Raw genomic sequence first — 17,676 nt, 5'->3', positions numbered from 1 at the left:
TGAATTCCAGGTCAGCCTGGGCCAGAATGGGACCGTACCTCGAAAATCAAAAAAAAAAAAAAAAAAAGGTGGATGGAGGTTTGGAGAGATGGTTTAGTGGTTGAGGTGCTTGCTTGCAAAGCCTACAGACACAGATTTGATTCCCCCGTACTCACATAATCCAGATGCACAAGGTGGCACATGTATCTGGCATTCATTTGCAGTAGCTAGAGACCCTGGAATGCACATTTTCTATTTCTCTTTCTTTCTTTCCTTTCTTTATTTTTTAAGGTAGGGTCTAACTCTGGCTGAGGCTGACCTGGAATCCACTATGTAGTCTCAGGGTGGACTCAAAGTCACGGCGAGCCTCCTACCTCTGTTTCCCAGTGCTGGGATTAAAGGCATGTGCCACCACATCCAGCTGTTTCTCTTTCTTAAATAAATAAAATTGACAAAGAAATACTACCCTGAGCTGTAAGACAGGACGCGTTCATAGCGGTGGGAGGACAGGGGGGCTGGACTGTCTTGCTTTCTACTTGAATGGCTACGCTTGGGCTGTTCCCAGGGGCTGGCTGTTACCTCCCTGTGGGGTCAGAGACTCTTGGCATAGGTGCCTCAGACTCACTGTTTCACAATTGGCCAGAGGGTCCTGGGCCCCCATCAGGTGTTGGCCCTGGGCGATGCACATTTAGCTCCCTCTGGGAGCTGTTTCAAGTGAGATGGTGACAGTATTCCTGTGGGTGTCACCAGATAAAGCAAGGAGGCTTAGTGTCTGCTATTGTTGGGTCAGATGGGCACACAGAGGGCAGGGAGGTCAAGATGACTTGCTTACTCGAGGGTCGACAGCTTCCCAGCCATAGCACTGACCCTGGGAGGTGGCCACTGTCGAAGGTTTTCCAGAACATCCACCGTCTCCTGGGTCCTCTTCATTCCTTCATGGCTGCTGCACCGCCACTCCTCCCTTTGGCAACTAGGGAGACATATCCCATAATACTCTGAGCCTCAAGGCAACTTTTTTGTAAAGTTTTTTTTTTCCAATTTTTATTTATTTCTTTGCAAGCAGAGAGAGAGAGAGAGAAGAGAGAATAACAGAGAGAGAATGGGCACATCAGGGCCTCCAGCTACTGCAAACAAACTCCAGATGCATGCCCCACTTTGTGCATGTGGCTTTCATGGGTACTGGGGAATCAAACCTGGGTTCTTTGGCTTTGCAGGCAATCGCCTTAACCTCTAAGCTATCTCTCCAGCCCCAAGGCAACTTTTCAATGGAGGTTTTCTTCAGGCCTTGCCTTCACCTCACCCCTTTTCTCAGTTTTGGAACTGGCCCTGTTGTAGACACCTTCACATTGCTGAGACAAAGCACCCGACCAAAAGCAGCGGGTGGGAGGAACGTTGTTTATTTTGGCTTACAGTCTCAAGGGGAAGCTCCGTGGTGCCAGGGGAAGGCATGGCATGAGCAGAAGCCAGAGGTTACTTCTGCCAAAGAAGGCGGAAAATTGCAGCAGAAGAATGAGCCAGACTCTAGCAGAGAGTCTGGTCTGTAGCACCCCCAAGCCTGCCCCCAACAACACACCTCCTCCAGCAAGGCTCCACCTCCCAAATTGACATTTAGGCATTCAGAACACATGAGCTTAAGGGGGGCACCTAATTGAAACCCCCACAGACCCAAACCCATGTCTACAAGAGGGAGCACCCTGTCCACATGGGCAGGGTCCTGCTGGCCAGGCTTGTGGCTCTAAGAAAGCTCTTCCTGAGAGTGGCTTGGTGCATAGAGAGCGTCCTTTGACCAGGTCAGGCAGGCTCCCTTGGCCCATCCACCTGCAGCAATTCTGGGCCATAGACTTTCCCCCACAATATTGGAACTCATTCAATAGGGCATGACAACACTCCTGTGGTCCCTCCACTCCCAGCAATTGAATCTTTAGAGAGACAGAACTGAGAGCTGCTCATTGGAGGAGCCGGATGTAAAGGAATGTTCACCCTGGGCGCCCTAAGTGTCCTCTGACTAAATCTTTGCTGAATGGCTGGGTGGAGGCTCAGGGCCGAGCTGTGGGGCAGTGAGCCTCAAGCAAGCACAGAGGTCATGCGGGAGGGGCTTAGGGAAACATTCTTAGGCCCAGGGCTGCACCAGGAAGCTGAGATGAGCAGTTCCAGCCAATTCCAGGCTCCGGGCTTCTCTCTGTACTGTGTTCCCTGAGTTTCACCTCTGCTCCTGGGGCATCATTTTTCTAAATGCATGCCCACACTTTGGGATTCAACCAAGATTCCCCCTTGCTCAGGAGTCTGAGTCACGTGGGGAAGCCGAGTCCAGCCGTTACAGAAAGTTCTGGTGGGGTCCAGGCAGCTGGCCTTTTAGCCAAGTCATCCTAGCCATCGGCTAGTTCAGGCGTGGAGCTGCGGGGTAGCTTCGGGTGTGGGCAGCCTGTACTAAGGGCTGTTCGTGGCGGTCACCTTCATGCGCTATAACGACACGCCCATTGTCAAGGCCTCAGGCCACGAGCTGAGCTACGTACTGCTGGCTGGCAAATTTCTGTGCTACGCCACTACCTTGCTCATGATTGCCGAGCCGGACGTCTTCCTGGCGCACGGCATGAGCATCAGCTACGCCGCCCTGCTCACCAAGACCAACCGCATCTACCGCATCTCCGAGCAGGGCAAGCGGTCAGTGAGCGCCTAGCGCTTCATCAGCCTGGCCTCGCAGCTGGCCATCGCCTTCAGCCTGATCTTCCTGCAGCTGCTGGGCATCTGTGTGTGGTTCGTGGTGGACCCGTCCTGCTAGGTGGTGGACTTCCAAGACCAGCGGACGCTCGAACCCCGCTTTGCCAGGGTCGTGCTCAAGTGTGACATCTCCGTCCTGTCGCTTATCTGCCTGCTGGGTTACAGCATGCTGCTCGTGGGCAGGGGCACGGTGTGCGCCATCAAGACTCACGGGGTGCCCGAGACCTTCAACGAGGACAAGCCCATCGGCTTCACCATGCGCACCACGTGCATCGTCTGGCTGGCTTTCATCCCCATCTTCTTCGGAACGTTGCAGTCGGCCGACAAGCTGTACATCCAGACGACCATGCTGACAGTGTCCCTGGGAATGCAGTACATGCGCAAAGTCTACATCATCCTCTTCCACCCTGAGTAGAGCATGCCCAAGCTCAAGAGCAGCCTCAAAGCCTTGGTCACCGCCGCCACTATGTGCAACACGTTCACGCAGAAGGGCAACTTCTGGCCCAATGGCGAGGCCAAGTCCGAGCTGTGCTGGTGCTAGCCACAAACCAGACCTATGCCACCTATAGCAACCATGCAACCTAGCAGGGCTACCACAGCTGAGCAGTGGAAGAGCCTCTGAGGAAGGTGCATTGGACCAGGGCCACGCCCATAGGCCAAGCTGATGTCCTGCCTGCCCGTGGGTACCCATGGATGTTGCTTGGTGCTGAGAACAGTAGAGTCTCCCCCGCGCCCTGGCTGTCACCGCGGAGCAAGTCAGGGTGGGGTGGCAGGAGGATGCCGAGGGGCCAGGCAGCTCGAGACCACCACGGAGGCCTGAGTCCTAGACTGTTGCCCCACAGGCCTCAGAGTCCAGGGGCTCAGTCGCCAGAGCCCAGCACTGGCTTTCTCCCCGTCCTTTTGCCTCTGTCTGCCCTGTTGGTGGCCTCAGCGGGTCCCTAGCCCTGCCGTCGTGCCCTCCCTCTCTCTGCATGTCTTGTGTGTTTGGGTTCTGGACTTCTGTGTCTTCTTTCTATTCCTGCCTTCACTCTGCGACTGCCATGTCCCGCCCCTCCGGCTCCCTCTGCCCCCCCCCCATGTCACTTCTCTTATGCACTTTTCTTTCCTGTCCTTAAACTTCATTTTTACCAGCCTCCCTCTCCCTCCCACTCCATTAAATCTTCCAAGTTGCAAAAGAGAAAAAAAAAATCAAAACACACAAAAATAGCCCAAACAAATCTTGAGTGTTTTGCGAAGTGCCGCATCCTCCTGGTGGCCTCTGTGTGTCCCCGTGGCCGGCAGCCTGCTCGCCTGCCCGTCTGCCGTGTGTCCTGCCCGCCTGCCTGAGTGCCCCTCCTGTCGAACACGGAGTTCAGTGCCCGGGTGTCTGGTGGTGGTCATTGATGATGATGTGTAGCATGGTTGTTTTTATACCAAGAGCATTTCCAATAAAGATAAACTCATGGTTTTGCAGAAAATAAAAAAAAATAAAGATTTACCCATATAGTAGCATGATTCATTACCTCATAAACTTGTATTGCTGAAGTATATTCTATTGTATGGATATTCCTATACTTTTATTTTTGTATTCATAAGTCAATTGGCAATTTGTTTTTTTTTTTACTTTTATGGCAAAATTAATACTACTAATATTAATATTGATATTCAAGATTTTTATTAATATTAATTTACATGTATCTTATTTACCTATCTAGGGGTAGAATTGCTACATCATATGCCAATTAGACTTTAAGAAAAGGCCAGGCCATCTTCAAGGCAGATGCTTCACTGTATCTTTCTATCTCTTTAGTATAGGAATGTTAGAGTGTCTCTGTCTCTTGCTGCTAATCTGTCAGTATAGTCACCTCCTACTGCTATCTCACCATGATCTGGTTTGCATTTCTATCATGATAAGTAATGTTGAAGTCTCTTATAATTTTAAAAATGTTTTTATTTATGTATTTTTCAAATAGAGATTAATACAAGAGAGCCAGACAGACAGAATGGGTGTGCCAGGGCCTCCAGCCGCTGCAAACAGACTTCAGATGCATGTGCCACTTTGTACAACTAACTTTACATGGGTACTAATCAAACCTAGGCTGTTAGGCTTTGCAGAAGCACCTTAACCACGGAGCAATCTCTCCAGCCCCTCTTATTTTTTTTGTTTGTTTTTTTATTGGCCAATTATATATGTTCTTTTGAAAAATGTCCATGAGATCATTTGCTGGATTTTTGAATTGAGTTTTATGTCTTTTCTGTAGAGATTGATTGTCTCGTCTTATATATTTTGAAATTATAGTCTTTTAATGTTTTGATATTTTTGTGAAGCAGGAAGTTTTTAATCTTGATGAAGTCTCACTCACACACAAACACACACACTCAGAGAGAGAGAGAAAGAAAGAAAGATATGTGCAAAGCAAGAAAATGCAAAAAGATAATATATATTTAACATATCTCTATCTATCATCTAGCAAGATAGCTAGTTAGCTATCATCTATATATCAAAAGCAGTTCTTAATCTAAGACTCAATTGAAATTTCACTTTTCACTTAAAATAAATCTGATTTAAAGACCTACACCAATAAACTTGTGTTTTATTACTTTGAGGTCATATTTAAAGTGTACATAATGACATGAAATTTATGTGACATGAGAGATAAATAAAATTCTGTTGTTTTAAATCACTGATAATTGAGTTTTTTATTCTTTCCAATATTTATTGATTGATTTGATTGAGAGAGAGAGATTGGTTGAGCGAAGGGACATCTCAGAACCTCCAGCTGCTGCAAATGAACTCCAGACACATGTACCACTTCGTGCATCTGGCTGGATGTGGCTACTGGGGAATCAAACCCCACTCATCAGGTTTTTCAAGCAATAGCTTTTAACTGTGGAGTCATCTCTCCATCCTATATTGTTTTAAAACTTATCATAGCAGAGAGAGCCAACCTATCCAAACTTACAAAAGGTCTGAATACTTACTTCAAAACTAAGCAAATGATTCGATTTCTCTGATTATGTTTCTTGAAATGAACAATGGGGAAATGTAGTCTATTACATGCACATATATGTAATATATGTCAGTATCTATACATACTTAATATCTTAATTATATATTCATCCACTCATGGACATAGAGATTATCTATTGTGATTAGTGCTTCACTAAATATGAGAGAACAGAGATTTCCTTGGCATACTGAATTCAAGCTTTCCTACCAATATACACCTAGAAGTAGGACCATTGAATTTATTTGTTATATGTAAAACTTGTGACATGGACCAGTTGTCTTCTCATATCTCAATATGCTACATTTTAAAGTGTGGATGACAAATCTGAGATTGCACAGGGGTAGTTACAACAAGTAAATGAGGCACTGGGTGCTAAAGTGACTACTCATGCAGATCTATAGTAAGTGCTTAATGTGTGTAATTACTTTCATTTTTTTTTAATTTTGATTTTGATTTTCTTTCAATGTTTGGACCCATTTAATCTCTATACTCAAACCCTTTCCCTTGTGGAAATAAAAAAAGAAACTCACTGGAAAAATCAGGTAATGTCTTCCCAGAGATAGCTTTGGCAAAGGAATCAGCCCATCCTTTGGTTTGGCAGAGGCTTGAGGAAGATAGAGCCATGAGGGAGCCTTCCTGTGAGGGAAGGGAGCCTGTGTACTCCCAGTGGAGGCTATTGGCATGGAGTAGAGTTACACTGGAAGTGTCCTTTGTGATTAGGTGTGCATATTTAGATTTTTGAGTAGTGCTAAGTTGGAAGAAAGTTGTCAATTATTAGTCAAGTCCTGTTTTCTCCCAGTGAACTTTTCAGAAATCAGTCCATGATGTCATGGATTCTTGCTGATAATTTTTTTTTTCTTATTGAATAAGCTTTTATTTCCCACTGATTTTATAATTGCTTTTCAAGCTGCTTTTTTTTTTTCCAGGTTTGTTTTTAATAGTTTTGTAATCAGTGAATACAGTCAAATTGTTACCATTGTTAGACTCCTCCCTGCCCTCCCTCCTCCACAGGGACCCTTCTTGTTGGGGTATATGGGTCATGCATTGTGGGGTTAGCCATCAGTTATGGGTAGGAGGAAATGTCTCTCTGTATAATGATATAACTTGTGGCTCTAACATTCTTTCTGCCTTCTCTTCCACAAATTTTCCTGAGCCATGTTGGGTTCATTTTAGGTCTGCTTCAGTGATGAGGTCTTGGATGCCTCTGTATCTCTGAATATCTGTTTTGGTAGGACTTGATTTTTCTCTGTGTCTATCTCCTTCACCCTTGCCCTGGTACCAGGTTCAAAAAGAAAACAGTACTCTTGCTTTTTCCTTAATTATTCTTAGTTTTAGCTGGAGCCCTTTTGAGGTATGATGGGGTGGTTCTGTCCTTAGGATCTGCATGTACCTGAAAAAGAGAAGCAGCTTCACTGACAGAGAGTAAAGTTAGTACAAGATAAATGGGATAACCATTATTTTTTTAGAGAGAATTTAATAGGTGTAGGACCTCTTATAGCCCACAATTGGTAGAAGCTTGATAATGGAGAGTGGGCTCATTTTCGGATCTGGTTCTGACTTGTTTCCCAGCTCCAGCTATGGGTTCCATTCCACTGAGCAGATCAGTTAGCTAAATCAAGAACAATTGGTTTCCAACCCTAGCTGTGTGCCACATTGCACTTGTGTGAGCATCATGTCAGGTTATTTGCTAAGTAGGTTAGACCATAAGTTGTTTGGACAGATACTGGTCATTTTCCCCCAGTCGCTCATGTAGCACTTTCTGGCACTAGATGTGCTGTTGGGGGGTTGACTCTCTTCCAGCTTCCAGATGTGTCAGTCCTTATCATGTGCCAACAGCATATTGTGTCTTCAGCAGTAAAGTCTTACCACTAACCTTTGGTGGGTCATCAAGTACTCTGACAAAAATCTATCTTCTTTTAGGAAACTTTGTAGATCTCTGATCAAGAACTCATTGTGGATAGCCACCTGCTGGTATTGGGAGTTACAGGTCAGTGCTCAAGAAGGGAGGGAAGAAAAATATAAGTATTATAAAAGACACAGACACACACACACACACACACACACAGAGAGAGAGAGAGAGAGGGAGGGAGGGAGAGAAACAGAAACAGGAGAAGGTTAAGGTCAGTTTTCATTGTATGCGTTCTAAGGCCTTTTGACTCAGGTGTTCCTTCTAAGGGCCTGGTGTAGGTTCAACCATTTGGTCTGTTTTTAGTATGTAGAATTTAATGGTACCATTGTTGTTTGGGTCACAATTGGTGTTCCCCACCCCATTCTTTGCTATCCCCTCCCTCCCCAACCACCCTATTGTCCAGTCCTCAAGATGCTTGCTAGGTATGTCAGCATCTTGGGTAGATTAAGGTTATAAGCTGTAGATGAGTGAGACTAGGCAGTGATTATCTTTCTGCGATTGGGTGAGTTCACTGAGAATGATCTGTTCCAGGTTAAAACATTTTTTCTGTAAATTTCATTGTGTTGTTTTTCCTTACTGCTATGTAGAATTCCAGCATGTAGATATACCACATCATAGTTATCCATTCATCTAATGATGGGCACCTGGATTGATTCCAGCTCTTAGTTATTATGAATTGAGCCCCTATAAACATGGTAGAGCAAATCGTTCTGAACTGAGGGTACATGCCCAGTAAGGGAATAACTGGGTCTGTTGGTAACTCTATAGTCAGCTTTTCTAGGAGACTCCATATTGCTTTCCAAAGTGGTTGTACCTTCTTACATTACCACCAACAGTTGAGGGTTTCTATTTCTCCACATCCTCACCAATATTTATTTTCATTTGAATTTTTGATATTTGTTATCCTTACTATGGTAAGGTGAAATCTCATAGTTGTCTTCATTTGCATTTCCCTGATGATTAGGGATGATGAGCATTTTCTTAAGTGTGTGTTTGGCATTTGTATTTCTTTCTCTGGGAACTACCTGTCCAACTCTTTGCCCCATTTTGTGAGTGGGTTGTTTAACTTTTTATTATGTTTTGATAATGAGGTTATGTTGCATTTTGTCAAAGGCCTTTTCTGCATGTATCAAAATGATAATGTAGTTTTTGTGTTTAACCTTGTTTTTGTGGTGTGTTACATTGACAGATTTCCATACGTTGAATCACCCCTGCATTCCTGGGATGACTCCTATTTGATCAAGGTGAATAATGCTTTTGGTGTGTTGTTGAATTTGGTTTTCAATGATTTTGTTCAGGATCTTTGCCTCTTAAGTTCATCAGGGACATAGGCCAGTAGTTTTCTTTTCTTGTGGCATTTCTACCTGGTTTTGGTATTATGGTGATACTAGCTTCATAGAAGGAGTTCTCCAGTTGTGTGGCACAGTTTGAGGAAGATTGGTTTGAGTTCTTCCATGAAGGTTTGATAGAATTCAGCTGAGAAGCCATCTGATCCTGGACGATTCTTTTTGGGGAGTTTTTTTTTTTATTAACTTTTCAATCTCACTGAGTGTGATAGGTTTGTTTAGATCAATCTGCTCTGAATTTAGCTTTAGTACATTGTATGTGTCCAGTTTTGGTATGATGTGTTCTCATTGTCATTCATTTCCAAAAGTTTTGCTTTTCATTTTTTTTAAATTTTATCCACTACATATTTATTGTTTAAAAGTGTGCTATTCAGTTTCCAGGATCCGATGGGATTCTTGATGGATCTTTTGTTCTTAATTTCTAGCAATATAGTATCATGATCTGATATCATGTAGGGAATTATGTCAATCTTCCTAAATAATGGAGGCTGGCTTTGTTACCCAGTATATGATCTATTTTAGAGAGTGTTCCATGGGCTGCTGAGTAGAATGTGTAGTCTTTGGGTTTGGGGTGGAATGTTCTGTAGATGTCCATTAGATCAAAATGTTCTATGGCTTTGTTGAGCTCTCTTACTTCCCTGTTGTGTTTGTTTCAATGATCTAAATACTACTGAAAATGGTGTATTGAAGTCCCCAACTATGATGGTTTTAGTGGTTATTTCTGTTGTCTTGTTAAGTAAGTTTTGTTTTATGAACTGTGGTACCCCTGTGTTTGTGGCATGAAGATTTATGATTGTAATATCCTCTTGATGGATCATTCCATTGATAAGTAGGAAGTGGAATTCTTTGAATTTTTAAATTATTTTTGGTTTGAAGTCTATTTTATCTGATATTAGTACAGCTACACCTGCTTGTTTCTTATTCCCATTTGCTTGCAATAATGTTTTCCACCCTTTCATCCTGAGGAGGTGTCTGTATTTAGTGGTGAGATGGGTTTCTTGAAGACAACAGATTAAGGGGTCTAATTTTCTGATCTACCCTGTTAGGTTGTGTCTCTTAATGGGTGAACTAAGGCCATTAATATTTAGGGTAATGACTGTGAGGTTTGTTTTGATCCCTACCATATTGTGTTGGCATATGTGATTTGGTATTTTCATGGACTTTGAAGTTTTTTGTGCCTTCTCTGAGTTTGATTATTGTGATATGCTTCTTGTAGGTATATGAGGTTGATTATTTGATTCTTCTATGTGGAGAATTTTCTGTAATACTCTCTGTAGGTTTGGTTTTGTCTTCATATAATTTTAATGCTGAATCTTTTTCTGGAAAGATTTTATTTCACCATCTATTATGACGGATACTTTTTAAACTTTATTTTTATTTTGTGTTCATTTTTATTTATTTATTTGAGAGCAACAGACACAGAGAAGGAGGAACATAGTGAGAGAGAGAAGGAATGGGCACACCAGGGCCTCCAGACACTGTGAACAAACTTCAGATATGTGCACCCCCTTGTGCATCTGGGTAACATGGATCCTGGGGAATCAAGCCTCAGACTGGGGTCCTTAGGCTTCACAGGCAAGAACTTAACCACTAAGCCATCTCTCCAGCACTATGAGGAATCCGTTTGATGGGTAGAATAGTTTGGGATGGAAGCCATAATTTCCTAGACTGTGCAGTGTTCCATTCCAGGCCCTTCTGTCTTTCAGAGTTTCCATTGAGAAGTCTGAAAAACTTCTGATGGGGTTACCTTTAAATGTGATGTGCTGTTTTTTTCCCTAGCTGCTTTTAGGATCTGTGTGTGTGTGTGTGCCAATGTTTAGAGTCTTAATGACAATATGTCGTGGAGAGTTTCTCCTTTGGTCCAATGAATGTGATTAGGGTTCTATTAGCTTCTTTTATCTTGATGGGCCTTTCTTCTGAAAGAGTTGGAAAGTTTTCTTCAATAATTTTGTTAAATAAGTTCTCCATGCCTTTGGTCTGAATTTCTTCCCCTTCTGCTATTCCCATGATCTGAATGTTAGGACATTTAAGGGTACCCCACAGTTCCTTCATGTTCTGTTCACAGAAATTTTTGAACTGATTGAAACCTTAGGAGTCTCAAACTATTTCTTCTCTCTTGTCTACCAGATCTGAGTTTCTATCCTTCACATGGATGACTCTACTCTTGAGAGCTTCTAGAGAGATTTGGACTTGTTCAATTAGGTTTGCATTTTTTACTACTTTTCTATGTATAGTTTCCATCCCTCTGTCAAGTTGCCTTTTCACAACATTTCCTGATTTTCTTGATGCTTCTTGGAATTCATCCTTGTATTTCTTTATGTCTTCATTTAGCACAGCCAGTTGATTTTTGAAGTCCTTTCTTTTTCCACCCTTCTTCATACCCTTTAACTCTCTTTGGATTCCTTCCACTTTCTTATCTATTAGGTCTAGTCTAGTGTTGGCAGCATCCACATGATTATTCATTCTTTGTTGCTTTTCTGCAAGTTCTACCAGTAGCTTGGTCAGGGTTGCATTGCTCATAACTTCATGTTGGGGTTCTGATCCTAATGTGTCTTCTATGTTTTGATTAGAGATATCCATTGTAGGGACTGGGCAATCCTATTGGCTTTACTTACATTTGACTTTTCATGTTATTCCTTTTGCACTGTGGTCTGCCCATCAGATTGTACATGCAGGGAGAGTGAAACTGTGGCCTTGATGAGTAGAGAAAGTAGTGCCTCTTTGGGGGAGCAGGCCTGAGGTTGCATGCAGGTGGGTAGACAGGTGGAGTGGGCCTGAGCTCATGCAGGAGGATGGGCAGGTGGGGAGGGCTGAGCTTGTGTGCAGGTGGGTGAATGGGTGGAGTGGGCCTGATCTCCTGCATCTGAAGAAACCTTCTGACAGGCTACCAGTCAGCCTTCTTTCAGGCCAGCTTCCTGGACTTCCCATTATATATTAATTTTGAGCATCCCAGAAATATTATAAGAGGTTAAGTGTCAGAGTTCTTTTCTGGGAAATGACCCTTTGGTATAGGAGGTCTCTCATCTTGCAATCATGGTGATATACCTAAGCAAAACTTTAGTTGCTCATATCCCTCATAGGTCTCCCCACATCTCAAGGGTAAATTCATCATCTTTGAGTAGGTCACTCAAGGTACTCTTGGTCCTATTCCTTCCTATGTCTCCCCTATTAGATAAGATCTCTGTTAGCCAGTGGCTATGATTCATCTGAGATCAAGAATAGCATAATTTTCTTTTCCACTCCATGCCCATGCTTCTTACCAGCTCTGCTGATTGTCATTCCGATAGGGAGCACCTTCTGCCTCATGGCTCCTCTCCTTCCCTTCTTTCATAGTCAGCTCATCTATCACCTTGTCTGGAAGCACTGAAACCACTTTGTTCTTTATGTGGGCTGCCAGCACACCATGTGATAGCTTCTGCCCCAGCACTTAATGCAACATATTGGAACCTTGCCTCCCCATGATTCTCCCATCCCAGACAGTGCATTTCCTAAAGTTATGCTGTTGCAGTTAGGTTTGCATTGCTGGCAGAAATCACCCAACCAAGAGCAGATTTGGGGGGGGGGGGTTATCTTGGTTTACAGGCTCAAGAGGATGCTTCATGATGGTAGGAAAAATGATAGCATGAGCAGAGGGTAGACATCACCCTAGGGGGGAACATAAGGTGGACAATAGCAACAGGAGACAGTGCCAAACACTGGCTAGGAAAAACTGGCTATAGCACCACTAAGCCCTCCCCAACAATACACTACTTCCAGAAGGCATTAATTCCCAAATCTCTATCAGTGGGGACCCTAGCATTCAGGACACCAAGTTTATTGGGCACATCAGAATCAAACCACCATATTCTGCCCTGGCCCCCATAAAATGGTAACCATCTATGCTGTAAAATGCAATGCATTCAGTCCAACTTTAAAAGTACCCATATTTTATCAATTCCAATGATGTTCATACATGCCCATAGTCCAAGATCTTTTAACTGAGACATAATACCAAAAACTCCTTCAAAACCATAATGGCACAGAATAAACATTCACACTGCAAAAGATGGCATTGGGCGAAACAAAGAATACTCAAGCAATACAAGTTTTAAAGAGGGCAAATATCAAACTTTGTAGCCACAAGTCCAACAACTCTAGTCAGTGAGAAGTCACCAAGTCCAATAACTCTAACCAGTAACAGGTCTCTGGAGTTTCAATTCTGCCCCTCCACCTAGGCTACTCACAGTGCTGGAAAACTTCATCTGGGGCTTTTAGCAGCTATTTCATTGTTCCATCATCTCCACTGGGTCTCCACTGTAAGCCATGGCTCATGACTTTATCAGGTATTCATGAAGGCATCCAGCAAACCTGCTTCACACTCTCCATGGCCATTTCCAAAACACAATACCACACTGAAACTCAATGACCCTCTCTTTCCTAAATTTCTTCTACTCCACAATACCAGATAGGATGCCAATTTGTTAATCTAGGGGGTAAATAAAAAAGACTTTGAAAAACAGGACACTCCTTGAGCACTCAAGCCCCTTCAAAAATGTCTACATTCTTCTTGTTGCCCCAGTGCAGTTTAGCTGGCCCAATCTCAAAGGTTGTAATCTCACAAGCAATTTCAGGTGAACGGGCAGCAGTTTAGGCCCGAAGATTTCCTGTTTTCTGTGCCATATCCCTATGCACACCATTCTGTTTCTAGGCACTGTACAAGTTCTCAGGACACAGCCATAACAGCAAGCCTCTCACACAAACTGCCTCTAGCTGAGTCAAAGCAAAGATCTTTCTCACCCTCACAAGCCAAACCTCACAGCCTAGTTCTTAGTGCATTCAGGTCTTTCACCTCTGACCAGAATAGTCTACCAAGCTGTACTTACAGCACTGCAAGGCATCTCTTAGGCTGAAGTTTCAAATCCTTCTATGTTCCTCTTGAAAATCAGCTCCAAAAGACCAAAACCACACTGTCAGGTGTCTCGCATACAACATTACTGCTACAATCAGATTCACATTGCTGGCAGAAATCACCCAACCAAGAGCATTTTGGGGGGGGGGGGGAAAGGGGGGTTTTTTGACTTACAAGCTCGAGGGCAAGCTCCAAGATAGCATGATGGCATGAGTAGAGGGTAGATATCACCGCCTGGCAAACATAAGATTGACAATGTCAACAGAAGAGTGTATCAAACACTGGAAAGGAGATACTGGCTGTAATACCCAGAAGCCCGCCCCCCCCAAAATACACTGCCTCCAGGAGGCCTTAATTTCCTAAATCTCCATCAGCTGGGAACCTTGCATTCAGAACACCTAAGTCTATGGGGGCACCTGAATCAAACCACTACATATGCTATTCTACTTGTCCTGTCCCCAGTGTTCTGAACAGGTCCTGGTGCATATTTAGTATGAAGCACTGAATAAATGGGGGATAAACAAGCAATATTTTCAATTCTTTTTAAAAAAGTTTGTTTTGAAGGCACTACTATAAAATTGTGACTTTATAAATGAATACTGGAAGATAAATTCAAGTGGTCAATTGGAACCAAATATAATTATGCATTTTCAAATATGTGTTTCATGACATTTGAGAAAATGTCTGTATCCTGAGTTTATGAATTAAGCCATTTCAAAGGCAAAACTATTCTCCGCCTGACACTCAAAATTGGGGGAAAGAATTTAGCAGCAGTTGCTTCTGTACTAGAATGTAAATGTTTGTTTTTTTCTAATTAAAGCTTTTATAATAAGAAACTTGACACACTGAGAAAAGAACCATTCTTGTGGTATAGAGAGAAATCAGGTCTCAAAGAAAGATACAATGAAAATTCAAGGAACTTTAGCATCTGAATTTTGGAATATTGAGTGATAGAAATTTATGTGCAGATTGGACAACGGTTAAAATTACAGAATATTCTCACTTAAAGCTAGGAGAATGTGTCATTCTATACAACAAAATACTAGAATAAAAAATAAGAACTAAAAATAGAGTATATTGGTAGGATTGATATAGCAAATATGGCTGCATCAGTAATTTATCAACTTGGAGATGGAATAATGATGAATTATGCATAGAAATATATGCAAATTATAATTCAAAATACAAATTCATGCATGGTATGCCTTGTTTTTAAATACATAAAGCTATCTAAATAATGTATAGTTATGGTTCAAACAGGGTCACGTTTCTGAACATTTGGGCCCCAGCTAATAGTGCCACTTTGGGAATTGTGTGAGGCGGAATCTCATTGGAATGAGTCAGTTGTGTTGTGAGGCCTTGAGGTTTACATCCCAGACCTACTTGCAGCCATCTCTCTGCCTCCTGATCCCCCAGATATGAGCAAGCCCCTCTCAACCATAGTTGTAAGCCACTCATAGTCATGTCTGCTGATAGAGTGTATGTCCTTAGACAGTGAGCCAAATAGATCTTTCCTCCCTTCAGATGCTTTAGCCACATATTTTATCACAGAAACAAAAAGTCACTTATTTATATATAAATGTCCTTATTTACTGATATTCTCATAGAAATCATTCTAAATTTGCATAAAAGTTAGGTTGACAAAGTCTTTACAAAGAGGTAGATCTATAAAGTCTTCTTCAGATATTAGTTCAAATCACAGTGTATGTTCTGTAACACAAACACCCAGTGAGCTATGTGGGTGCTCTAGGTGTTTACTTAAAGCCTCACTAATTCCATATCACTAAGTATCAAAGGTACTTCATCTAAACTGAGTCAATTAGTTATCTGATTCATATTTATATGATATTTATAACAATTGAAGCAGTTCGGATAAGGGAAAAGTTGACAGATGTATTTCTACAGAATTAGGATTGTACCAATTAAGCTCACCTAATATGACAAATTGCAGGGAGATACTTTATGTTTTGTGTTTACTTCATAGCTATGATGAAAAGTAGAAAAGAGTTTAGTCTCTGAGTATATAGCTTAGGATTTATTATGACTACATCTGTTTTTATTGTGTCTGTATGTGCATGTGGTATGGGTACATGTTGGTGTTTGTATGGGAACACATGTATGCCTGCGTGTGTATGGAGGCAGAGACGTCAATGTTGGGTCTTCCTTTATGACTTGCCACACCACAAAGTATCTCATTGAACCTGGAGCTCACTAATTAGGCTAGACTTCCTCCTCTTCAGCACTGGGCTTACAGGTTTGCACTGCCAAACCCAGCCTTTATGTGCATGTTTGAGAACTGAACTCAGTTGCTCATGCTTGTGCAGCAATGACTTTACTTGGTATGTGAATGGTATTAGTTTCCATAGAGTCATCTCCCCAGAACTTAGCTATGACTACTCCATACTGTGGTACTCTTCATCATTAGAATGATCTGTTTCATGAATTTGGAGGAAAAGAATGGATTATTAATTTACAAAGATGTCATCTGTTTTATTGTATCTATATATGCATGTGGTATGTATACATGTTTGTGTGTGTATAGGGACACAGGTATGCATGTGTGTGTGTATGAAGACAGAGAGGTCAACATTGGGCATATTCTGCTATGACTCTATGTGGCCTCCCACATGTTGTTCGGTTACATGGTTGTATATCATCATGCACCAGCACCACATTTTGTTAGTAATGTTAAGAATGCAACTGCGGTTGATCCTAACTAAAAAGCGGTTTAATTAAAAAAGATGAGGTCCTTAGTTTTTAGTTGAGGTGTGTGTGTGTTCACAAGCAGCTGCACGTGCATGCTCCCCAAGCAGGACCATGATCACCAACATTTGCCAACAACTACTGACATCATTCTGCAAATATTTTCAGGGAGCTACTTTGAAATAGATAAAATATGTTCCATCTCTTACTTTTCTGTCAGTTTTGTATTATAACAGTGTGACCTCTCAGCAATTATTCAGGTCTCTGTCTGTAGTTCCTATCATCTTCTGCCATCATGAAGACTCTAGGCATTGAAGACAAGGATGGAAAAGTATGGGGAAGAGAGTGAGTCTGAAGTTGTAGAACTTGTGATTAGATTTGTGGTGAAAACGTATCATTGAAGAGTAATGAAACTTCAAACCTCATGTCAGTATAGCATTCTTAGCTTCCAACCACCTCTAAAGTCCCACATGTGTGATGTCTCAGGAAGGATGAAGGTGAAAACAGGAGAGTAAAAGATGACATTGCCCAGAGCAGTATCCACATGCTGTAAACTTCAGGCTTTGAGTTACACTTGCTAAATTAGAACCAGAAAAAAAAAAAAAAAAGTTCTTACTTTCTTTCCCTACCCTCTCCTCTGCTTCTTGCATATATATGAGAGTATGTGATTAAGATTTTGTGATCTCTGTATTTCATGGTCTAGTAACATAACACCTTCCTAATTGCTCTCCAGTCTGTGCCCACCTCATGCCTGTAGCTCAGTGAATGTGAACACTTGTCACTCACTTTGCAGAATCCACATAGCAATAAGATGGTAAGAGTCCTGTTGATCTTTGGCTTCTTACCTACCCACATTTCCTTTACAGGGTCTCTGTAGTCCAGGTCCTTTACTGGTGTCTTTATGTCTTCAGATTGTTTTGCTCTCTTGTGTCATCTCCTGGACTTCAATTGCCAATTCTCTGGCATTGACTGCAGCTCTCATCTTCACTTATGATATCCCTTACCTTTCAATCTGTGTTTGCTTTAGATTACTAGGGACATATGTCTCCCAGTTTCCTTTTATGTAGTCATATTTTCTGCTGAATTTTCCATGTATCTCATAGAACTTTTTTTAGCTTTCTTAATCACAAAGAATTTCTCTTT

The sequence above is a fragment of the Jaculus jaculus genome, chromosome 6 (assembly GCF_020740685.1).
Source record: "Jaculus jaculus isolate mJacJac1 chromosome 6, mJacJac1.mat.Y.cur, whole genome shotgun sequence".
NCBI classification, from domain to species: domain Eukaryota; kingdom Metazoa; phylum Chordata; class Mammalia; order Rodentia; family Dipodidae; genus Jaculus; species Jaculus jaculus.
Note: the sequence above shows the minus strand (reverse complement) of the source record.